This window comes from Ornithorhynchus anatinus, chromosome 2, assembly GCF_004115215.2.
Source record: "Ornithorhynchus anatinus isolate Pmale09 chromosome 2, mOrnAna1.pri.v4, whole genome shotgun sequence".
Lineage (NCBI taxonomy): Eukaryota > Metazoa > Chordata > Mammalia > Monotremata > Ornithorhynchidae > Ornithorhynchus > Ornithorhynchus anatinus.
The window spans coordinates 7975254-7998859 of record NC_041729.1 but is presented as its reverse complement, the minus strand read 5'-3'; positions in this window follow the sequence as shown (position 1 = coordinate 7998859).

The window sequence follows — 23606 nt, the reverse complement described above, 5'->3', positions numbered from 1 at the left end:
CCTCAGCGGTCTCACATCAAGCATCAATAGATTGAGTGCTTAATAATAATAATAACGTTGGTATTTGTTAAGCGCTTACTGTGTGCAAAGCACTGTTCTAAGCGCTGGAGTAGTTACAAGGTAATCAGGTTGTCCCACGTAAGGCTCACAGTCTTCATCCCCATTTTACAGATGAGGTAACTGAGGCACAGAGAAGTTAAGTGACTTGCCCAAGGTCACACAGCTGACAAGTGGCAGAGCTTATCATATCAAGCCCTCACTTCCTCTTCTCCCACTCTCTTCTGCATTCCCTATCTTTGGATTTGCACCCTTTTTTCTCCCCTCCCCACAACACTTACATCCATAACCGTAATCAATTTATTTCTATTAATGTCTGTCTCCCCCTCTAGACTGTAAGCATGTTGGGGCCAATCAACGTCTCCAAAGTGCTTAGTACAGTTCTCTGTAAAACAGTAAGCGCTAAATAAATACAATTGAATAAGCATAGTATGTGCCAAATACTATTTGAAACTAAATAAACAAAAACACATTAAAAAAATAAGATTGATCTGGGAGTGGATCTTCTCAGTCTGTACGCAATCACGGTCTCTGGCCTGACTGTGGGAATCGGGAGAAATACAGATTACAGTAATATTGTACTCTCCCAAGCGCTTAGCACATTATTCTGCATAGTGCTCAATAAATACAATTGATTGATTGATTGAGCAAAATGGATCCCGCGTACATAGGCTGGCCGAAACAATACAAATTAAATTATCATTTCGGGAACCCGTCATTGCTTTGGTTGTCATCCATAATTTATGAAATCTGGGTGAGGCCTGTGGGAACTGGAGCCATAATACTTGGCCGCATTTTAATAAGTAGCTGAATTTGGCGGACAAGACAAACTATGGTAAATGACTTGCGGAAGTAAGGCCGTCAGAGAAGGAATTTGGTGGTGATGATGATGATGAGGGTGATGAGGATGATGGTGATGATGATGCCCAGAATAAGTCCACTAATCCTCACATTCTGTCATTCAAATCCCTTGCACTGGGAGGGGGGTCATAATGGTTTTAATTTCCAATGAGTTTTACTGGAAAGAAGGATAATAAGTAAGAATGCAGCTTCAGCATGTGTTTGAGTTTGGGTTATATTCTTGATGCAACATTCTTTGTGTCTTGGGTGTTCTTGGTGAAATACATTTAACATTCCCTGATTTTCTGAAAGAAAAAAATCAGACTCCATTAAAAATATTTCTTGACAATTATTATTATTATTATTATTTTTGTTTCTATGGTATTTGTTAAGCACTTCTAGGTGCCAAGCACTGTACTATGCGCTGGGGGGGATACAAGCAAAATGGGTTGGACACAGTCTCTGTACCACATGAACTCATAGTCTCAATCCCCATTTTACAGATGAGGTACCTGAGGCACAGAGAAGTGAAGTGACCTGCCCTAGATCACACAACAGACATGTGGTGGAGCTGGAATTAGAATCCATGACCTTCTGACTCCTAGGCCGTGCTTTATACACTGGCCATGCTGCTTCTCAGTAATGTGTTTGTTCTTGGGCCAGTTATTCCCAATATAGAGAAGCAGCGTGGCTCAGTGGAAAGAGCCCGGGCTTGGGAGTCAGAGGTCATGGGTTCTAATCCCAGCTCTGCCGCTAGTCAGCTGTGTGACCTTGGGCAAGTCACTTAACTTCTCTGTGCCTCAGTTACCTCATCTGTCAAATGGGGATTAAAACTGTGAGCCTACGTGGGACAACCTGATAACCTTGTATCTCCCAGTACTTAGAACAGTGCTTTGCACATAGTAAGCGCTTAACAAATACCACAATTTTTTTTTTATTCAGGTGAAAAATTCTCTCATCTGAACATTATATGAACACTTGTCATACCTTTCCTTGACTACTGCATCACCCTCCTCTCTGACCTTCCTGCCTCCAACCTCACCCTTCTCCAGTCCAGACTTCACTCAGCATGGTTAGCCATTCCTCTCCGCATCAAGCAGAAACTCCAGACCGTGGAGAAGCAGCATGGCCAAGTGGATAGAGCACAGGCCTGGAAATCAGAAAGACTTGGGTTTTAATCACAGCTCTGCCATGTCTCTGCTATGTGACCTTGGGCAAATCACTTCACTTCTCTGAGCCTCAGTTACCTCATCTGTAAAATGGGGATTGAGACTTTGAGCCCCACATGGGACAGGGACTGTGTCCAACCTACTTTGCTTGTATTCACCCTAGCACTTAGTACAGTGCCTGGCACATAGTAAGCACTTAACAAATACTATAATTATTATTATTACTATTTAATGAGAATTAAGACTGTGAGCCTTATGTGGGTCAGGGACTGTCCCCAACCCAATTATCTTGTATCTATCCCAGCACTTAGAATAGTGCCTGGCACATATTAAGTGCTTAAAAAAATCTGAATTAAGACATTCTTTCAGCTTTCTCCACCTTCTTCATCTTTGTTGCTTTCTCACAACATCAAATTCACACTCTTCACTCCTCTTAAGCTTTCCCACCATACAAAGCCTTGTTGAAGGCACATCTCCAAGAGGCCTTCTCTGACTAAGCCCTCCTTTCCTCTTCTCCCACTCCCTTCTGCATCACCCTGACTTGCTCCCTTTGTTCTACCCCCTCTTAGTCCCACAGCGCTTACATACATATCTGCAATTTATTTATTTCCATTAATATCTGTCTCCCCATCTAGACTGTAAGCTCTTTAGGAGTAGGGAATGCGTTTGTTGCTTGTTGTACTTGCCTAAGCACTTAGTACAGTGCTCTGCATATAGTAAGCACTCAATAAATACTACTGAATGAGTGAATGAAAGAAACCTACTTCACCATGCCTCATTCTCATCTCCATTGTCAGCTGAACTCTCTTGCCTACTCCCTCCCTTCTGCCTGGAAGTCCCTCTCCCTTCACATCCAGTAGACCCCTGCTTTCCACATATTTCTGAAAATGCACCTTCTTCACAAGGACTTCCCTGAGTAATCTTTCATCTGCCCCGTCTATTTCATATATTTAAAAATTATTTTACTTCTCTTTGAGGACAGGCATGTCCGGCTTCTGGTTTGAAAAGCACTCCCTTTTCACATCTGACAGACAATAACTCTCTCCACCTTCAAAGCCTTATTGAAGGCACATCTCCTCCAAGAGGCCTTCCTTGACTAAGCCCTCTTTCCTTTTCTCCCATGTCCTTCTAGATGACCCTGATTCACTCCCTTTATTCACCACCACCTCGGCCCCACAGCACCTAAGTACATATCTGTAATTTATTTATTTATATTAATGCCTGTCTCCACCTGTAGACCCTAAACTCGTTGAGGGCAGGGAATGTGTCTATTAATTTGTTCTCTCCCAAGCACTTAGTATAGTGCTTTGCGTATAGCAAGTGCTCAATAAATACGATTGATTGATTATTATCTGATCTACTTACTCTCTTATACTCTCCCAAGTGCTAACTACAGTCTTCTCTACAGAGTAAGTGCTGAATAATAGTAGTAGTAATAATAGCATTTATGTATCACTTACTGTGTTCAGAGCACTATGCTAAACACTAGGAGATAACACCCAGGTGGAAATTAGACATGGTTCCTGTTCTTCGAGGGGCTCACAAAATATGGGTTTGTATGGGGAGAAAAGATTGGAGAGATACATCAAGAATGATGAAACACTGAAACACAGTACAAACAAAAACACAAAATAGGCTCAGAGTCTCAGCAGGTATGGTATGGCCCACATCCTACCACTGTCCTGGAATGCACTCCCTTCTCACATCCACCAAACTAGCTCTCTTCCCCCTTTCAAAGACCTACTGAGAGCTCACCTCCTCCAAGAGGCCTTCCCAGACTGAGCTCCCCTTTTCCTCTGCTCCTTCTCCCCTCCCCATTGCCCCTACTTACTCCCTTTGCTCTATCCCCATCCACGTCCCACAGCACTTGTGCATATTTGTACATATTTATTACTCTATTTTATTAAAGATGTGTATATATCTATAATTCTATTTATTTTGATGATATTGATGCATGTCTACTTGTTTTTTTTTTTTTCTGTCTCCCCCTTCTAGACTCTGAGCCCGTTGTTGAGTAGGGATTGTCTCTATCTGTGGCCGAATTGTACTTTCCAAGAGTTTAGTACAGTGCTCTGCACACAATAAGTGCTCAATAAATATGATTGATTGAATGAATGAATGAATGAATGAACATGATACACACACACCCTACACCGCCCCTCAGTAGTTTCATCAACACTACCTATGAATAGTAATTAGCATCAGGGGAGGACATTGAGGAGGACAGAAGCAGTGTGGCCTAGTGGATAGAAAAGGGCCTGGTAGTCAGAAGAAGCTGGGCTTCAAGAAGAAGTATCCCAGAAGAATCCCAGCTCCACCACTTGTCTGCTCTGTGACCCTGGGCAAGTTACTTCACTTCTCTGTGCCCTAGTTACACCATCTGTAAAATAGGGATTAAGACTATGAGGTCCATGTGGGACAGGGACTGTGTCCAACATGATTACTGATTACCACAATTTACAACAGTGTCTGGCATATAGAAAATGCTTAACAAACATCAAAAGAGATGTTTTAAGGATGCAGTGAAGTAAAACTCGAGATAGTGGTACGGCTGCTGGGAGACTGTAGCAGCACACAGACTAGCCTGGCATATGGAAGTCACGAATGGGGGGTGGGTCTGAGCAGAGACTTTAGGAAGATCCCTACACCAGGGAGGAAAAGCACTATCAGCACCAGAGGAGTGGAGAGAGGGTAGCACCGGTAGCCAACATGATAGTACAGCTAAGGGAAACTTTACCTTCATTTGCAGCAGTCTGTTCTGCTGCTTCCCCAACAGAATCACTATCCAATCACATGAATAAATGAGTGTTAATAGTGACATCTTCAAACCAGAAGGATAGCCAAGTATCTACCCTCCTAGGAAGATGCTCAAATAATGATAGTAGCAATAATTGTGGTATTTATTAAGTATTTCTATGTGCCAAACACTTTTCTAAGTGCTGGGGTAGGTGCAAGATAATCGGGTTCCATATAAGGCTCACAGTCTAAGAAGGAGGGAGAACGAGTATTGCATCCCCATTTTGCAGATGAGGGAACTGAGCACAGACTTGTTCAAGGTCACATAGCAGGTGAGTGGTAAAGCCAGGATTAGAACCCAATCCTCTTTCCACTAGGCCACGCTGCTTTTCTAATTGAATTAGCTCAATTTAAGCTCAAAACTGCAAGCTTAAAAATGTTCTCTGATTTCCATTTCTGGAACTGAACACCTTCTGCCATTCTTGAAGGTGTGGTCAGATTGGCTCCCCATGGACTGACAGCTGCTGCTAGAGAGTACTGGGAGCTTTCGGGTCCCCTTCTCGTGCCTCAGTCAGTCAATTGTATTTATTGAGCACTTACTATGCAAAGCACTCTACTAAGCACTTGGGAGAGTACAATTTAACAGTAGAACAGATGCATTCCCTGACCACAACGAGCTCACAGTCTAGCTCACAGTCTAGTTTACAGACTCAGACAACTAGCAACTGCAAGGTGGTCCCCTAGAGTTCCCTAAAGAGTAGCAGCGTGGCTTAGTGGATAGATAGAGCACAGACCTGACAGAGGGATCTAAGTTCTAATCCGGCTCTTCCACAGGTTTGCTCTGTGATCTTGGGCAAATCACTTAACTTCTCTGGGCCTCAGTTACCTCATCTGTAAAATGGGGATTAGAGTGTGAGCCCCATGTGGGACAGGGACTGTGTCCAACCTGATTAACTTGTTTCTACTCCAGTGCTTAGAAAAGTTCTTGGCACATAGTAAGCACTTAACAAGTACCATAATTATTGTTATTATTATTAGAGTGACCTTGGGATGGGAGACAAGGCTGGTGGTGGAAAAACCCATGGTCCAATTTGTCATTGCAGATACACTGACAACAGGATTACAGGCCAGGTTTTCTGGTGGTACTAGGGGTCTGTGATTCCACGACTGCAAAGGCTACTTATCGCCCCCATTAAATTGTAAGCTTCTTGTTCTCTCCCAAGCACCTATTACAGTGAGCACTCAAAAGACACTGGTATAGACCACTGATTGACCCCCCATCATCCCCCATTGATCTGCCCAGAGTTCTTCCATTTCCCAACAATCAGTTCCTTTTGAGCAAATGAAGAAAAAGAAAAGATTTGGGCTTTAGGGGTTAAAAAGAAACCATCCATGTGAATGAAAACAATCTGGCTGGAATTGTATTTGTTCCTTTAGGGGAGAAAATGGAAAGGGAGTGAAGAATTTTAGCAAAAAAGAAGAGGGCTGCTCATTTGAGAATGTTTACATCTTCCTTTCCTGAGGGCAGAAAGAACTATTTCCCTCTGATGCTCTTTTCAATTCCGGAGTCTATCCCCTGATCACTTCAGGCTCTTGCACTAATTACATTGCTCTTCTCATGGAGAGGCCAGGGGGCTAGGGGAGCCATTTGCCTGCCTATAGCTGCTTGCTCAGAGGCTGAGGAGAGGGAACATCCCCTCTGGCGATATGTCAGGCCCAAGCTGCCTTCTCCCCCGGACCCCAGGGAGGGTAATAATGTTGGTATTTGTTAAGCGCTTACTATGTGCCGAGCACTGTTCTAAGCGCTGGGGTAGACACGAGGGAATCAGGTTGTCCCACGTGGGGCTCACAGTCTTAATCCCCATTTTACAGATGAGGGAACTGAGGCACAGAGAAGTTAAGTGACTTGCCCACAGTCACACAGCTGACAAGTGGCGGAGCTGGGATTCGAACTCATGACCTCTGACTCCAAAGCCCGTGCTCTTTCCACTGAGCCATGCTGCTTCTCTGGGTCTGGGTCAGGGTCAGGGTCACACTGACCCATCTTCTATCGTGGTCTCCCATGTGTCTTCAGCCTACAGCAAGGAGCAGATCTGGGTTAGGGGCCTCAGATGGGGAAGCATCATTAGAAAAGTGACTGGGCCAGCGTCCAGCTTCACGCTCAGCCGGAACTGTCCCAGATTCACCTTCTGCTGGGCTGTGGGTAGGAGAGGGACCCGCTTTCCTCTGGCTCTAACCAGCCTTCCACTGCTTCCTGGTGGTTTTGCATCACTGTGAACCCTATGCATTCCGTTGGGGGAACGGGGTCAGGGAGGTGGAGGGCAGCTTGTCCTGGTGCAAAGAGCATGGGTCTGGGAGGCAGATGACAAAAGTTCAGGTGACAAAAGCTCTGCCACTGGCCTATTGCCTGCCCTTCGTTTGTGGGTTCTAATCCTCCCTCTGCCACTCTGCCACAAATACCATAATTATTATTATTGTTGGCTGTGAGACCTTCGGCAAATCACTTCACTTTTTGTACCTCAGTTACCTCATCTGCAAAATGGGGATTTAGACTGTGAGCCTGATGTAGGACAGGGACTGTGTCCAACCTAATTTGCTTGAATCCACCCCAGCGCTTAGTACAGTGCCTGGCACACAGTAAGTGCTTAACAAATACCACAGTTATTATTTAAACTCTCTCGGCTTTCTCGTCTGTAAAATGTAGTATTTAGTAATGATTCCTATCCCATAGAGTCCATCGGGGCTTTTTTTTCTTGCAAATCATCTTCCTTGCAATTTTCAGTGGACTGAAAGTTCCTTTTGGGCAGAGACCATGTTTAATAACTCTCTTGTATTCTCCCAAGCCTTTGGTACAGTTCTCTGCACCCAGTAAGTGCTCAATAAATATCATTGATTGATTAATTGATTGGCCTGAATCAGATCCTGAGTGATGCATGAACTGTAACTCCAGACAACTCTCCCTGGGAAAATCACCAATGAGCAAGTCCACTTTTGCTTTGGTTTCAAAGCTGCCAGTGGGAAGGAAGCACAATTTTTGGGCTGGTAGCCTGCCCACAAGCGATGCAATATAGGCAAACAGCAGGGCCTAGTGGAAAGATCATGGGCCTGGGAGTCAGAGGACCTGTGTTCTAATTTCGGTTCCACCAATGTGCTTTGTGACCTTGGGTAAGTCATTAACTTCTATGTGCCTCAGTTACCTCATCTATAAAATGGGGATTAAATCCTCCCTCTGACTTAGACTGTGAGCCTGAAGTGGTCGGGGCTTGTATCCAACCTCAGTATGTTTTATCTACCCTACTGCTTAGTACAGTTCTTGCCGCATAGTAAGTGCTTACAAGTACCATTAAAAAAATTCTCTGTGTTGACTTAATTATCCTCCTCTCATAAGGAGTGTGGAACATATGCCAAAACAGTTGGGATCTGTACTGAGAAAAAACAAGATGATGGAGATTCATCGTTATTGGACCTGCAAGATCTCAGTGTATCTCAATCTAGTCTATCTCACTGCCGACCTCTCACCTGTGGTCTGCCTCTGGCCTGGAACAGCCTCCCTCTTCATATCTGACAATCACTTTCCCCACCTTCAAAGCCTTCTTAAAGGCATATCTCCTCCAAGAAGCCTTCCCCTCTTAGGACCTCATTTCCTCTTCTCCCCCTCCCTCCTGCATCACTTTGATTTCCTCCCTTTATTCACCCTTCCCTCAGCCTCACAGCACATATGTCCATATCCTTAACTTATTCATTTATATTAATGCCTGTCTCCCCCCTAGACTGTAAGCTCATTTTGGGCAGGGACTGTGTCGACCAACTCAGTTATATTGTTATACCGTACTCTCCCAAGTGCTTAGTACAGTGCTCTTCACATAAAATACATACAATACATAAATACAACTGGTTGATTAATCTCTTTAGGAACTGCCAATCAATCATTCAAACATATCTATTAAGCCCTTACTATGTGCAGAGCACAGTATAAAGCATCTGGGAGAGTTCAATACAACCAAGATGGGGCATTCACTCTTCCTGTCTATGGAGTCCATGGGACAACCAAGGCTGTGTTGAAGTGAAATGGGAATTCTGAGCACTGGGCACTGGGACAAATGGAAAAGCAAGTACAAGTCTTATGAGTTTCCAGTGCTGTCTGACCCTGTGTTAGGGAAAGGCAGGGAACCAAATGGAAAGACCCAACCTTTGACTTGGTCTGAGTGAAACTGTGGATTCCCCTTCAATGATTCTCTTTAGAAGGAGAAAAAACATCATCTGTTAATACTTGTGGATTTTTTTTTTTTTGGTATTTGTTAAGTGCTTACAATGTGCCAGGCACTGTACTAAGTGCTGGGACAGATACAAGCTAATCAGGTTAGATAGAGTCCCTGCCCCACAGTGGCTCATAGTCTTCATCCCATTTTACAGATGAGGGAACTGAGGCACAAAGAAGTGAAGTGATTTGCCCAAGGTCATACAGCAAACAAGTGGAGGAGACAGGATTTTAGCACGGATCTTTTTGACTCATTGACTCATTCATTCAGTTGTATTTATTGAGCGCTTACTGTGTGCAGAGCACTGTACTAAGCACTTGGGAAGTACAATTCAGCAATGAAGAGAGACAATCCATGCCTGGCAAGGGGCTTACAGTCTAGAAGGGGGGAGACAGACAACAGAACAAGTAAACAGGTATCAATACCATCAATATAAAAATAGAATTATATATATATATACATAAAACAAGTAAACAGGCATTAATATAAATAAATGGAATTATAGATGTGTGCATATATACACAAGTGTTGTGAGGTGAGGGGCATAGAGGAAAGGGAGCAAGTCGGCGCAATGAGGAGAGGAGGGGATGGGGAGGCATTCTCAGGGTTGTGCTCTATCCACTAGGCCATGCTGTTTCTCACAGGTTGTAGTTGTAGACCTGCTTGGAGACCATAACCAGGAGAAGGTTATGAGATAATGGCTTAACGTCATTTCTTGCTGTAGGGCTCAGAGAGCCCAGCATCTCATGGCTTTAAGGAGCCTCTCGCGAACAAAGATGAAAATGATCTTGCAGGTCCTGGTCAGCAGAAGACTGAGGAGAGAGGCAGGGACCCTGATTGTGGGTTTATTTGCAGAAGCCAATGACCGGAGAGGTTGAGGCTTTCCCAAGCCAGAGCAGATTGATGCACTGACTGCTGATGTCCAGTTTAGTGGCACTGCTTGATAAAAGACTATTGGCCCAGGGGCTTGGGGGCTCTGCAGTTGCCTTGCCAATCGGACCACAGCTGGTGAAATGAGCAAGCTCCAGATGGTGCCCCATATTATGATTCAGCTGGCCGCACTTGCGGCATCTGGAGAACGGAGCTCGCTGACCACAGAGGCGTCGTGGAGGAGAAAAGAATTGTGGATGCTTATTTCTCACTCTTTCCACATGACTTGCAAAGCAGAGGGCCTCTCCAGAGTGAAAACCAGGACATCCACCCTGGATAGACCATTCTGATGTGCCCAGTGCAGGAATGCATTCTGGAATGCCTGACCGTCAGATACTCTCCCTCTCCCAGGAAAGACAGTGGTCTGTGTTTATCTGTGCTGGGTGTCGAAGCTGACAAACACCCAGAACGTTCCAGGAGAGGGGAGGAGGATGGCTGTCTACACACCCCAAGCTGGGCCTCCATCTCCATCTTGGTTACCCTGGTCTGTCCACTGCAATTGACTCCCCACAGTTTTCCAATAAACTGAGTGAAAGAGGGTGAAACAATCAGTCAGTCTTATTTACTGAGTGCTTACCATGTCCAGGGCACTGTACTGATCACTTGGAAGAGTATAGTGTAACAGAGTTGGCAGACACATTCCCTGCCCACAATGAGAAGCAGTGTGGCTTAGTGGATAGAGCACGGCCTGGGAGTCCAAAAGCCCTGGGTTTTAATCTTGGCTCTGTCACATGTCTGCTGTGTGACCTTGGGTAAATCACTTAATTTCTCTATGCCTCAGTTACTTCATCTGAAAAATGAGGATAAAAGTGTGAACCCCATGTGGGACAGGGACCGTGTCCAACCTTATTAACTTGTATCTACCCCAGTGCTTAGAATAGTGTTTGGAAAATAAAGCTTAACAAGTACCATTATTATTATTATTATGATTATCATTGTTATCATTAATGAGCTTATAAATGAAAGGGAATGACAGACATTAACATAACTGAATAAGTTATGGGTATGGACATTCATGGTGTGCTGCTTTATCCTCCCTCTATCAGGGCTAGGCTTTTTGGGGGCTTGTGGCCATAGGCCCCTGAAACAGGAAAATTGTCTTTAGGCACAGCCCCCAAGACCCACCATCCTCCACTGGCACTCACGTTGTCTGAATGAAGAGCTGAGATCTTCACTTACTGCTATACCTGTGAAATTGAATGGGCTTGTGACAGGAATATCCCTCTTCCCTCTTCCCCTTTCCTTCTCTGACCATGGACAGCAATTTAGCATGGTTTACATATTCTGGAGTCACTTGGCCATTCCGAGTTTTCTAGCCACAAGACTCAGGAGAAGGTTTCTGCCCTTGAATCATACGTAATCTGAATTTAGGATTTAGCCTCGTGTTTTCACAGAAAAACCCAATGGGAAATAGCCACTGTTTCAGTTTAGTTGCTCTACTACACTGATTAAACAGATACTGTGCCAAGATTTTCCTGTCGACTGTAGATGGTGAAAATTCATTCAGTGTGTGTTTAAGTGCGTATGTAATTTGAAGATGGCACCACAGACAGTGAAGGGAACTTGTGCAGACAAATGTGTCTGAAAAGGTTGTAGTAGGACTGACAGTGAACCTGCAGAGATTGTTTCTTACTGTCAGAGATTATTTCTTCCAACTGGATTGTATTGTATTGTCCTAAGCACATAGTAGTGTTCTGCATGCAGTAAATTAATATCATTAATTGATTAATTTCTTGATTGCCCTGGCATGTGTTCTTTGCAGTGCTTTGCACCCAGTAAACACCCAATGAATATGATTTAATGAATGAATTTTCAGTTCCTGAAGCTTTTTTTTCTTATTTTATCGCTCTGTCTCACAATACTCCTTTCCAAACTCTGTTGTGAAAGAATGAATGTCTTCCTTCTCAGTTGCAGCACCAAGGTGGTCTTCTGGTTGCCATTGCCTCCCAGATTTCAGTTGCGATACCACATCCACCTAGGATGTTTTTTGTTTGTTATTTGTTAGTGTTATAATTTATTTTAATGGAATTTAAGAGCCTTTGTGCCAGGCAGCGTACTAACCACTGGGGTAGATATTAGATGATCAGGTTGGACACATTCCCTACTCGACATAGGGCACACACTCTTCTCCCCTATTTTACAGACAAGGTAAATGAGGCATAGAGAAGTTAAGTGATTTTCCACAAAGCCTACTATATTTTTCAGTACTATTGGTTAAGGTCCTACTAAGTGTCAAGCACTGTTTTATTGGACTTATAATCAGCAATAGGGAATTCAATTTAGGATTTTAAAATTCTTGTCCATGCCTGGAAAGGGGAAATATCCATGGGATATGTCTCTAGACTGTTAGCTCAATGTCTACCAATTCTGTTGTAATGTACTCTTCCAAGTCCTTAGCATAGTGCTCTGCTCACAGTAAATACTCAACGACTATGATTGATTGATAGGTCACTTTTTCTCCTGAATCTGTAAGATGCAAAACAAAGTTTTGGGGCCAACAGATACCTGCAGGGATTTATCTCTGTGCAGACAGACCAAAGAGATTGGAGCACCACTATGCCAGTAACAGACCCTGGTCCAGAGTACTGTTGTTAGGACACCTTTCTGACTGATACACTGCATTTCCGTCTACCTTGGCTCTTCAACCCACTACTGCTCTGGGAATCAATCAGTCAATAGATCATATTTATTGAGTGCTTACTGTGTGTAGAGCACTGTACTAGACGCTTGGGAGACAACAATACAACAGAGTTGGTAGACATGTTCCCCTGTCCACAGTGACTTTACAATCTAGATGGGGAGACAGACATTACTATAACTAATTAAATTACAGATCTGTACATAAGTGATGTGGGGCTGAGGTTGGTATAAATAAAGGGTGCAAAACCAAGTTCAAGGTCATGCAGAGGGAGGGAGGGAAGATAAAATGAGAGCCGGGGAAGACACCTTGGAGAGATGTGTTTTTAATAAAGCTTTGAAGGTAGGGATATGAAGGGAGAGGGAGTTCCCTACCAGAGGCGGGCTGTGAGTGGGGGTTTGGCAGCAAGATAGATGATATTGAGGTACAGGAGTAGGTCGGCTTTAGGGCAGCAAAGTATGAGGGCTGGGGGCTAATAGGAGATCAGAGAGGGAGATCTGATTGAACGCTTTAAAATCAATGGTAAGGATTTTCTGTTTGATGTAGAGTCAGATGGGCAATCATTGGAGGTTCTTGAGGAGAGGGGGAACATGCACCGAATGGCTTTGTAGAAAAATGATCCAGGCTGCAGAGTGAAGTATGGACTGAAGTGGGGAGGCACAGGAGGCAGAGAGGTCAGAGAGGAAGCGATGCCGAAGTCAAGGCGGAGAAGGATAAGTGCTCGGATTAATGTGGCAGCAGTTTGGATGGAGAATAAAGGGTGGATTTTAGCGATGTTGTGAAGGTTGAACTGCCAGGATTTAATGAAAGACTAAATATGTGGATTGAAAGGGAGAGATGAGTCGAGGTTATGAGCTTGTGAGACAGGGAGGATGGTGGTGCTGTCTACAGTGATGGGAAAATCAGGGGGAGGGCAGGGTTTGAGTGGGAAGAAGAAGTGTTCTACTGAAATGGATGCTGCCAGAAACCACCCTGCTCTGAGAAAACGGTGCTCTGCACATAAGAACAAGTCAGAGTTGGAGGAAGATAATTTCTTCACAACCTGATGAGAAACAAGTCATAGAATCTGGATGAGAAACAACTAGTGGATTGGAGAAAAAAATCCAAATTAGAACCACTCCCTCCCTAAATCCTCCCAACACCCCAAATGAAGTCAAGAAGTCACTGAAAAAGTAAACCCTGATTTATAAAAGAATGTATTTTGAATCATTTCTATTTATTCCAAATAAGGCTACTTCTGTTTGTGATACTAGCATTCACATGCAATATTCAGGGCTGTTGCTTATGGGGTGTTTTTTTGGCTGCCTCACAATGCTAAATGATGCCAGTGTCACATTGCTTCAGAAAACCTCTACTTGGTATAAGCCAATCAGTCAATCATATTTATTGAGCACTTACTACGTGCAAAGCACTGTACTAAATACTGGGGAAAATACAATATAACAATGTACAGACATATTCCCTGTCCACAGTGAGCTCATAGTTCAGAGGGGGAAATAGATGTGAATATAAATCAATAAATAAATGAACACCTAAAGAAATTACTGATATTTACAGATAGATACATATGTGCTGTGTGAATAGGAGGGAGAATGAATTAAGGAACAAGTAAGAGTGGCAGAGCAGGGAGTAGGAGAAGAGGAGAGGAGGGCTTAGTCAGGGAAGTTTTCTTGGAGGAGATGTGCCTTCAATAAGGTTTTGAAGTAGGGGACAGCAGTTTTCTGTTTTAAATGAGGAAGGAGGACATTTCAGGCCGGAGGTAGGATGTGGGCTGGGAGGTCAGCGGCAAGATAGATGAGATTGAGGTACAGTGAGAATGTTAGCATTAGAGGAATGAAGTGTGCGAGCTGGGTTGAGGTAGGAAAGTAGCGAGGTGAGGTAGGAGGGGGCAAGGTGATTAAGTGCTTTAAAGCCAATGGTGAGGAGCTTTTTTTTTTTTTTGGATGCAAAGGTGGATGGGCAACCACTGGAGTTTCTTGAGGAGTAGGGAAACAAGGTCTGAATGTTTTTGAAGGATATGTATGTAAGTGCTGTGGAGATCAGAGGGGGTGATGAATAAAGAGAGCAAGTCAGGGTATCATAGAAGGGAGTGGGAGAAGCGGAAAGGAGGTAGGCCCCTTACCTAGGGTTTCTGGAAAATACATATTCTAGTCCATATGATCACACTGGCGGAGGCAAAACAAGGTCAAGGGTTAGCAGGCAATGTGGAGAATTGCCTGTCTCAGGAAAAAGGTGGAGCTAAGAGAATTCTGGAAGAGATTCTGGTGGAAAAGGGTCACCTTGAGGAAAGAAGGACTTCCTAGAAGAGACCTATTCAAAACCCAGTGTTAGATGATACAATGATAGAGCTCGTAAATGTGATCGTTTGGGCGTTGATTTTTCTCAAATGGGCACTAATCCTGCCCCCTCCAATTGTCATCATAGACCAGAGTTACAAAATACTTTAAATTCGCAGTGCCCAAAGATCCTTGGGTGCAAAAATGCACCAGCATACACTATTAAGTATATTGGTTTTTAAAAGTGGGAGGGTTCTCAAGGCATTAGGCTTTTTGGATGAAAAATGAAAGTGTTAATGCTCAAGAGCCTCAAGGACATACATTTTGCAAAGTAGATATTGCCTTTAACAGAAACAAGAAACAAGTGGAAATGGGCTTGGAAAGTTGCAAGTCATTTTTGGTCTAATTTACTGGCATCTGAAATATTCAGCTTTGTTATTGGAAAAAAGGACATTCAGACAAAAAGCAAACCGGTAATCTAGGGTCTACAGTGCAAATGTCTGTATCAAAATTGTTATTGAATTTTTAAATTCAGAAGCATTAGCTTTCAGTATTAATTAGCAGAAGCAGCCCTGAGACAGATTTGGTAATTAGGGAATTACATAACCAGCAGGGAATCCCAGCAGAACCCACACTTCAAATCACTTCTGCAAGGTTACTTTGGATGCCGCAAAAAGGCTCCCTGAAGCAGCTTCTAACTGTTGATTTTTTTTTTCCTGGCGACATTGCATGGTGATGCCCAGAGTAGTTTCAGATCACAGAGGGACCCAGCAGACCTGATCTTTGCTGCATGTCTGACCCAGGAAAACTGCAGGAAACAATACTGCTGTAGATCTTATGAAAGCATTTAATAGAATCATTAAATTTGGGCTCTGGAAATTGTTTAGCAAATTTGCATTACCCTGGAAAGTTCATCAAAGCCCAGAGACTTGAAGCAGCATGCCCTCGTGGATAGAGCATGGGCCTGGGAGTCAGGAGGTCATGGGTTCTAATCCCAGCTATGTCACTTCTCTCTTCTAGACTGTAAGCCTGGTGTGGGCAGGGATTGACTCTCTTTATTGCTGAATAGTACTTTACAAATGTTTAGTATAGTACTCTGCACACAGTAAGCACTAAATAAATATGATTGAATGAATGAATGAATGAATACTAGTGTGACCTTGGGCAAGTCACTTCACTTCTCTATGCCTCAGTTACCGCATCTGTAAAGTGGGGATCGAGATTGTGAGCTCCATATGGGACAGGGCTTGTTTCCAACCTGATTTGTTTATATCCACCTAGTGCTTAGTACAATGCCTGGCACATAGTCAGTGCTTAACAAACACCATAATTATTGTTATGATTATTATATTATTATTATAGCACACTATATTTGACTCTGATCCAATTTTAACAGTTCCTTCAGTTATTTACAGGGTAAAATCAACATCAAATTGCAAGACAGGCTCACAAGCAGTGACGTTCTGGAATGAAGTGAGTCTCCTGAAGTTGAAACTACACTCGACTCAACACAGCTATGCCGGGTGGGATATCTAAGAAGATTCCCCTGGATACAAGCATCAGGATGTTCGAACAACTGCTATGTGATGAACTGAACTTGGGAAAGCAAAAGCAAGGACAAAGGAAACATTGTAAGGATACAGTAAAACCAAGTTTCAGACTATGTTGTATATCAGCTGAAAACTGGGAGTCAACGGCTGAGGACAGACCAGTATCATGGCGTACCACTATCAAGAATAAAACAGAGGCTATCAGCTTTCTTATATTGTATCTATCAATGGTATTTTTTGAACTCTTACTGAGTGCAGACCATTCATTCATTCAATCATATTTATTGAGCACTTACTGTGTGCAGAGCACTGTACTAAGCACTGAGAAGCAGCGTGGCTTAGTGGAAAGAGCCAGGGCTTGGGAGTCAGAGGTCATGGGTTCGAATCCCACTCTGCCACTTGTCAGCTGTGTGACTGTGGGCAAGTCACTTAACTTCTCTGTGCCTCAGTTCCCTAATCTGTAAAATGGGGATGAAGACTGTGAGCCTCATGTGGGACAACCTGATTACCCTGTATCTACCCCAGCGCTTAGAACAGTGTTCTGCACATAGTAAGCGCTTAACAAATACCAACATTATTATTATTATTACTAAGTACTTGGAAAGTACAATTTGGCAACAGATAGAAACAATCCCTACCCAACACTGTACTAAGTGCTTGGTTGAATACAATACAAGCAAGTTGGTAAACACGATGCCTGCCCAGGAGAACTTTACAGTCGAGAGAGAAAGACGGTTAATAATATAAATGAATAAATTGCAGAGATGGGCCTATGTGCTGTGGGCTGAGGATGGGGGTGGATATCAGTGGCTAAAGGGTGCAGATCTAAGTACCTAGATGAAGCAGTAAGGAGAGGGAGCAGTAAAAAGAGGGTTTAATTGGGGAAGACCTCGGGAGCCAGAGGATGTGGGTTCTACTCCTACGTCCACCATTTGTCTGCTGTGTGACCTTGGGCAAGTCACTTCATTTCTCTGTGCCTCAGTTACCTCATCTGTAAAATGGGGATTAAAAGTGTGAGCCCCACGTGAGATAACCTGATTACCCTGTATCTACCCCAACACTTAGAACAGTGCTTGGCAAATAGTAAGCACTTAACAAATAACATTATTATTATTATTATTATATGATTTTAATAAGGTTTTGAAGGTGGGGAGAGTGTTGTTTTTTCAGATGTGAATGGGGAGGGAGTTCCAGACCAAAGGGAGAATGAGGGCAAGGGGTCACCGGTGAGAGAGATGAGATGGAAATAAAGTGAATACGTTGGCACTAGAGAACCAAAGTATGTGGGCTGGATTGAAGTAGGAAATTAATGAGGTAAGGAAGGAGGGGGCAAGATGATTAAATGCTTTGTAGCCGATGGTAAAGACTTTCTGCTTGATATGGAGTTGGATGGGTAACAACTGGAGGTTTTTGAGGAGTGGGGAGAGATGCACTGAATGGTTTTTCAGAAAAATGATCTGGGTAGCAGAGAGAAGTACTGCCTGGAGAGAGAATGGATAAGATGCAGTGAGGTGAGCAAAGAGGCATTTGCAGTAGTAAAGATGGAAAAGGATTAGTGGCATAGTGGATAGAGCGTGGGCCTCTAAGGTCATGGGTTCTAATCCCAGCTTCATCCCTTGTCTGCTGGGTGACCTTGGGCAAGTCACTTCACTTCTGTGTGCCTCCATTAACTCATCTGTAAAATGAGGATTGAGACAATGAGCTCCATGGACAAGGGACTATGTCCAACCTAATTTGCTTGTATCCACTCCAGTGCTCAGTGCAGTGCCTGGCACATAGTAAGCATTTAACAAATACCATAGTTATTACTGTTAGTTTTACAAGTGCTCGGATTAGCTTTGTAGCAGTCCAGATGGGCAGAATAGGTTGGATTCTGGAGGTGTTGTGAAAATAACAGAATTTAGTTAGAGATTATGTGGGTTGAATGAGAGAGATGAGTTGAGAATAATGCTAAGGGTTCAGGCTTGGGAGACAGGAAGGATGGGTGTGCTGTCACAGTGATAGGAAGGACAGGGTTTGATGGAGAAAATGAGGAATTCTGTTTTGGACTTGCTTAGTTTGAGATATTCATTCATTCATTCATTCAATAGTATTTATTGAGCGCTTACTATGTGCAGAGCACTGTACTAAGCGCTTGGGATGAACAAATCGGCAACAGATAGAGACAGTCCCTGCCGTTTGATGGGCTTACAGTCTAATCGGGGGAGACGGACAGACAAGAACAGTGGCAATAAATAGAGTCAGGGGGAAGAACATCTCGTAAAAACAATGGCAACTAAATAGAATCAAGGCGATGTACAATTCATTAACAAAATAAATAGGGTAACGAAAAAATATATACAGTTGAGCAGACAAGTACAGTGCTGTGGGGATGGGAAGGGAGAGGTGGAGGAGCAGAGGGAAAAGGGGAAAATGAGGCTTTAGCTGCGGAGAGGTAAAGGGGGGATGGCAGAGGGAGTAGAGGGGGAAGAGGAGCTCAGTCTGGGAAGGCCTCTTGGAGGAGGTGATTTTTAAGTAGGGTTTTGAAGAGGGAAAGAGAATCGGTTTGGCGGAGGTGAGGAGGGAGGGTGTTCCAGGACCGCGGGAGGACGTGACCCAGGGGTCGACGGCGGGATAGGCGAGACCGAGGGACGGTGAGGAGGTGGGCGGCAGAGGAGCGGAGCATGCGGTGTGGGCGGTAGAAAGAGAGAAGGGAGGAGAGGTAGGAAGGGGCAAGGTGATGGAGAGCCTTGAAGCCTAGAGTGAGGAGTTTTTGTTTGGAGCGGCGGTCGATAGGCAACCACTGGAGTTGTTTAAGAAGGGGAGTGACATGCCCAGATCGTTTCTGCAGGAAGATGAGCCGGGCAGCAGAGTGAAGAATAGACCGGAGCGGGGCGAGAGAGGAGGAAGGGAGGTCAGAGAGAAGGCTGACACAGTAGTCTAGCCGGGATATAACGAGAGCCCGTAATAGTAAGGTAGCCATTTGGGTGGAGAGGAAAGGGCGGATCTTGGCGATATTGTAGAGGTGAAACCGGCAGGTCTTGGTAACGGATAGGATGTGTGGGGTGAACGAGAGGGACGAGTCAAGGATGACACCGAGATTGCGGGCCTGCGGGACGGGAAGGATGGTCGTGCCATCCACGGTGATAGAGAAGTCTGGGAGAGGACCGGGTTTGGGAGGGAAGATGAGGAGCTCAGTCTTGCTCATGTTGAGTTTTAGGTGGCGGGCCGACATCCAGGTGGAGACGTCCCGGAGGCGGGAGGAGATGCGAGCCCGAAGGGAGGGGGAGAGGACAGGGGCGGAGATGTAGATCTGCGTGTCATCTGCGTAGAGATGGTAGTCAAAGCTGTGAGAGCGGATGAGTTCACCAAGGGAGTGAGTGTAAATGGAGAACAGAAGAGGGCCAAGAACTGACCCTTGAGGAACTCCAACAGTTAAAGGATGGGAGGGGGAGGAGGCTCCAGCGAAGGAGACCAAGAATGATCGGCCAGAGAGGTAAGAGGAGAACCGGGAGAGGACAGAGTCCGTGAAGCCAAGGTGAGATAAGGTATGGAGGAGGAGGGGATGGTCGACAGTGTCAAAGGCAGCAGAGAGGTCAAGGAGGATCAGAATGGAGTAGGAGCCATTGGATTTGGCAAGAAGGAGGTCACGGGTGACCTTAGAGAGAGCAGTCTCGGTAGAGTGGAGGGGACGGAAGCCAGATTGGAGGGGGTCTAGGAGAGAATGGGAGTTAAGGAATTCTAGGCATCGATTGTAGACGACTCGTTCTAGGATTTTGGAAAGGAAGGGTAGTAGGGAGATAGGACGATAACTGGAGGGGGAAGTGGGGTCAAGAGCGGGTTTTTTTAGGATGGGGGAGACGTGGGCATGTTTGAAGGCAGAGGGGAAGGAGCCCTTGGAGATTGAGTGGTTAAAAATAGAAGTTAAGGAAGGGAGGAGGGCAGGGGCGATGGTTTTAAGAAGGTGAGAGGGAATGGGGTCCGAGGTGCAGGTGGAGGGGGTGGCACTTGCGAGGAGGGAGGAGATCTCCTCTGAGGATACTGCAGGGAAGGATGGGAAAGTAGGGGAGGGGGTTGGTGGGGGGGAGGGGAGAGGGGGAGGGGTGACTTTGGGGAGCTCAGACCTGATCGTGTTGATTTTCGTGAGGAAATAGGTGGCCAGATCATTGAGGGTGAGAGATGGGGGAGGGGGAGGAACAGGGGGCCTAAGGAGAGAGTTAAAGGTCCGGAACAATCGGCGGGGGTGACGGGCATGGGTGTCGATGAGGGAGGAGAAGAAGCTTTGCCTGGCGGAGGAGAGGGCAGAGTTAAGGCAGGAAAGGATAAATTTGAAGTGTGTGAGGTCGGCTTGGTGCTTGGACTTTCGCCAGCAGCACTCAGCAGCTCGAGCATAGGAGCGTAGGAGGAGATATTGGAGTGACTTCCAAGTAGAGATGTCCTGAAGACAAGCAGGAATGTGGAACTCCAGACAGGGAGGCCAGGGCTGGAGACGCAAAGTTGGGAATCATCCAGCATGGCATAGTGGCTAAAGCACGGGCCTGGGAGTCAGAAGGTCATGGGTTCTAATCCAGACTCTGCCACTTGTCTGCTGTGTTACCCTGGGTAAGACATTTCACTTCTTTGTGTCTCAGTTACCTCATCTGTAAAAATGGGGATGGAGATTTTGAGCTCCATAGTATTACTTACTGTGTCCAACTCGATTTGCCTGTATCCACCCCAGCACTTAGTAACAGTGTCTGTCACATAATGCTTAACAAACATCATCATTATTATTACTATTATTATCCAAATAGAGATAATAGTTGAGGCATGGGAGCAAGTAAGTTTTCCCAGGGAGTAGATGTTGGTACAGACTAGAAGTGTCACAGAATTGAAGAGACACCCCCACAGTTCGGGGAGGGGGGAAGCAGAAGAGAATCCTGTGAAAGAGACTGAGAAGGAGCAGCCAGAAAGAGAGGAGAACCAGGAGAGGACAATATCAGGGAACCAAGGTTAGATAATGTTTACAGGAGAAGAGGGGGTTCTGTAGTGTCCAAGGCAGGTGAGAGGAAGAGGAGGATTAGGATGGAGTAGAGGTCATTGGATTTGGCAAGGAGTTCCATGGTGATCTTTGAGAGGGAGCTTCGGGGGAGTGAAGGGGCTGAAAGCCAGATTGGAGGGAGTCAGGGAGAGAATTGGAGGAGAAGATGGGAGGCAGCAGTGTGAACAACTTGTTCAAGGAGTTTGGAGAGGAAAGGTAGGAAGAAGATGGGGTGATAACTGGAGGAAGCCCTGCAGTCAAGGGATGGTGTTTTTTTTTTATAATAAGGAGTTACGTGGGCATGCTTGAAAGCAGTGGGGAAGGACCTCTTCTGCTTTCCCAAATGCTTAGTACAGTGCCCTCTATATGATAAGTGTGATGAGGCTCCAACAAGCTGCCTTACTAATGACTGTTTGTGATCCCATGAACAACAACAAGAAAGAGACTGGCAAAAGCACTGATGGGCTTTACTCGAGGTGGGTGATTGTGGGCCGGTGGGGGTGGGGGAAATCACGGAGGGAGGTGGGGCTTTCTCTCCCTGTTCTACCCAGTAACAGGCCTGGACCAATCAATGCCTGCCATATAGAGCCACAGCTGCAATACTTAAAGGCAGATAAAAAGCAGTAGTTTTGAAGCATAGGGATCACATAAGGGACACCTGGAGGTAGCAGTAAAGCATCTGAAGCTGTAGGAGAGCAGTGCTTGGAAGCAGAAAGAAGAAGCATTGGCAGAGTCGGCTCCTTTAACACTGACTGGCATAGGACCTTTGGTGGAGTGAGTGAGTGTGTTTATATGTCTTTCTCTTGCACATTGGTAAAACTAAGTAAAAAACTTTTCACAGTAACCTTGGTGATCAGTGGTGTGGTTTGAACTCTACTATGTGTCACTGAGGCTCCCCTGGTCCAGGAAGGTCCTGGTTGGTACGATGGGGAGGCTTGTGACAATGAGCACTCAACAAATACCACTGAGAATTGATTATCTCTTTGATGGTTTCATAAGCATCAAAAGACAAGGAGGCAACAGCAAAAACAACACCAGGCACTGCAAATATCCAACAGGAGGATATGGGAAGGGGTAGTATTCATTTGTGTGCATGATGAGCTCTGGCCAGTAGGTCCTCTATTGGCCTTCTCAGTCAGACCTGCAACTATAGTTGAATTTCACAGGCAGTTGCCTCTTCCTTTGAAACAAAGGAAAATGGAGAAGCAGTGTGGCTTAGTGGATAGAGCACAGACCTAGGAGTCAGAATGACCTGGGTTCTCATCCTGGCTCTGCCTTGTCTCTGCTGTGTGACCTTGGGTAAGTCACTTCACTCCTCTGTGCCTCAGCTCCCTCATCTGTAAAGCGGGGATTAACACTGTGAGCCCCATGTGGGACATGGACTTTGCCCAACCCAATTAGCTTAGATCAATCCCATTGCTTAGTACAGTGCTTAGCACATATTAAGCACTTAAATACTGCAAAAAAAGGCTATATTACAATGTAATAGTTAACCAGGACTCCCGAATTTCTATTTATCATTCTTAGAATTTTGATGATTTCTTCCTTTCTGAGTATGGGGACAATCTCTTTCCAGACTGAACTCCTTGTGAGCAGGGAACGTCTTGCTTATGCTGTAGAGTCGTCTTCAACCCCCTCCCAGGGGTCTCATGATTCAGAGTCCACAGCAAAGGCTACCATGGTTGTTAGCTTTCCTGAGGTTCTATGAGGCCTTGTGCTGCAGGGCCTGATCTCATTCCCAGAGGGGTGGGGGAAAGCAGGACAGCTGGGGTCTCCTCATTGGTATAGAGGGTGGCTCAGTGGAAAGAGCACGGGCTTTGGAGTCAGAGGTCATGAGTTCAAATCCCGGCTCCGCCACTTGTCAGCTGTGTGACTGTGGGCAGCGTGGCTCAGTGGAAAGAGCACGGGCTTTGGAGTCAGAGGTCATGGGTTCAAATCCCGCCTCGGCCATTTGTCAGCTGTGTGACTTTGGGCAAGTCACTTAACTTCTCGGTGCCTCAGTTCCCTCATCTGTAAAATGGGGATTAAGACTGTGAGCCCCACGTGGGACAACCTGATTCCCCTGTGTCTACCCCAGCGCTTAGAACAGTGCTCGGCACATAGTAAGCGCTTAACAAATACCAACATTATTATTATTATTCAACCCATAGCA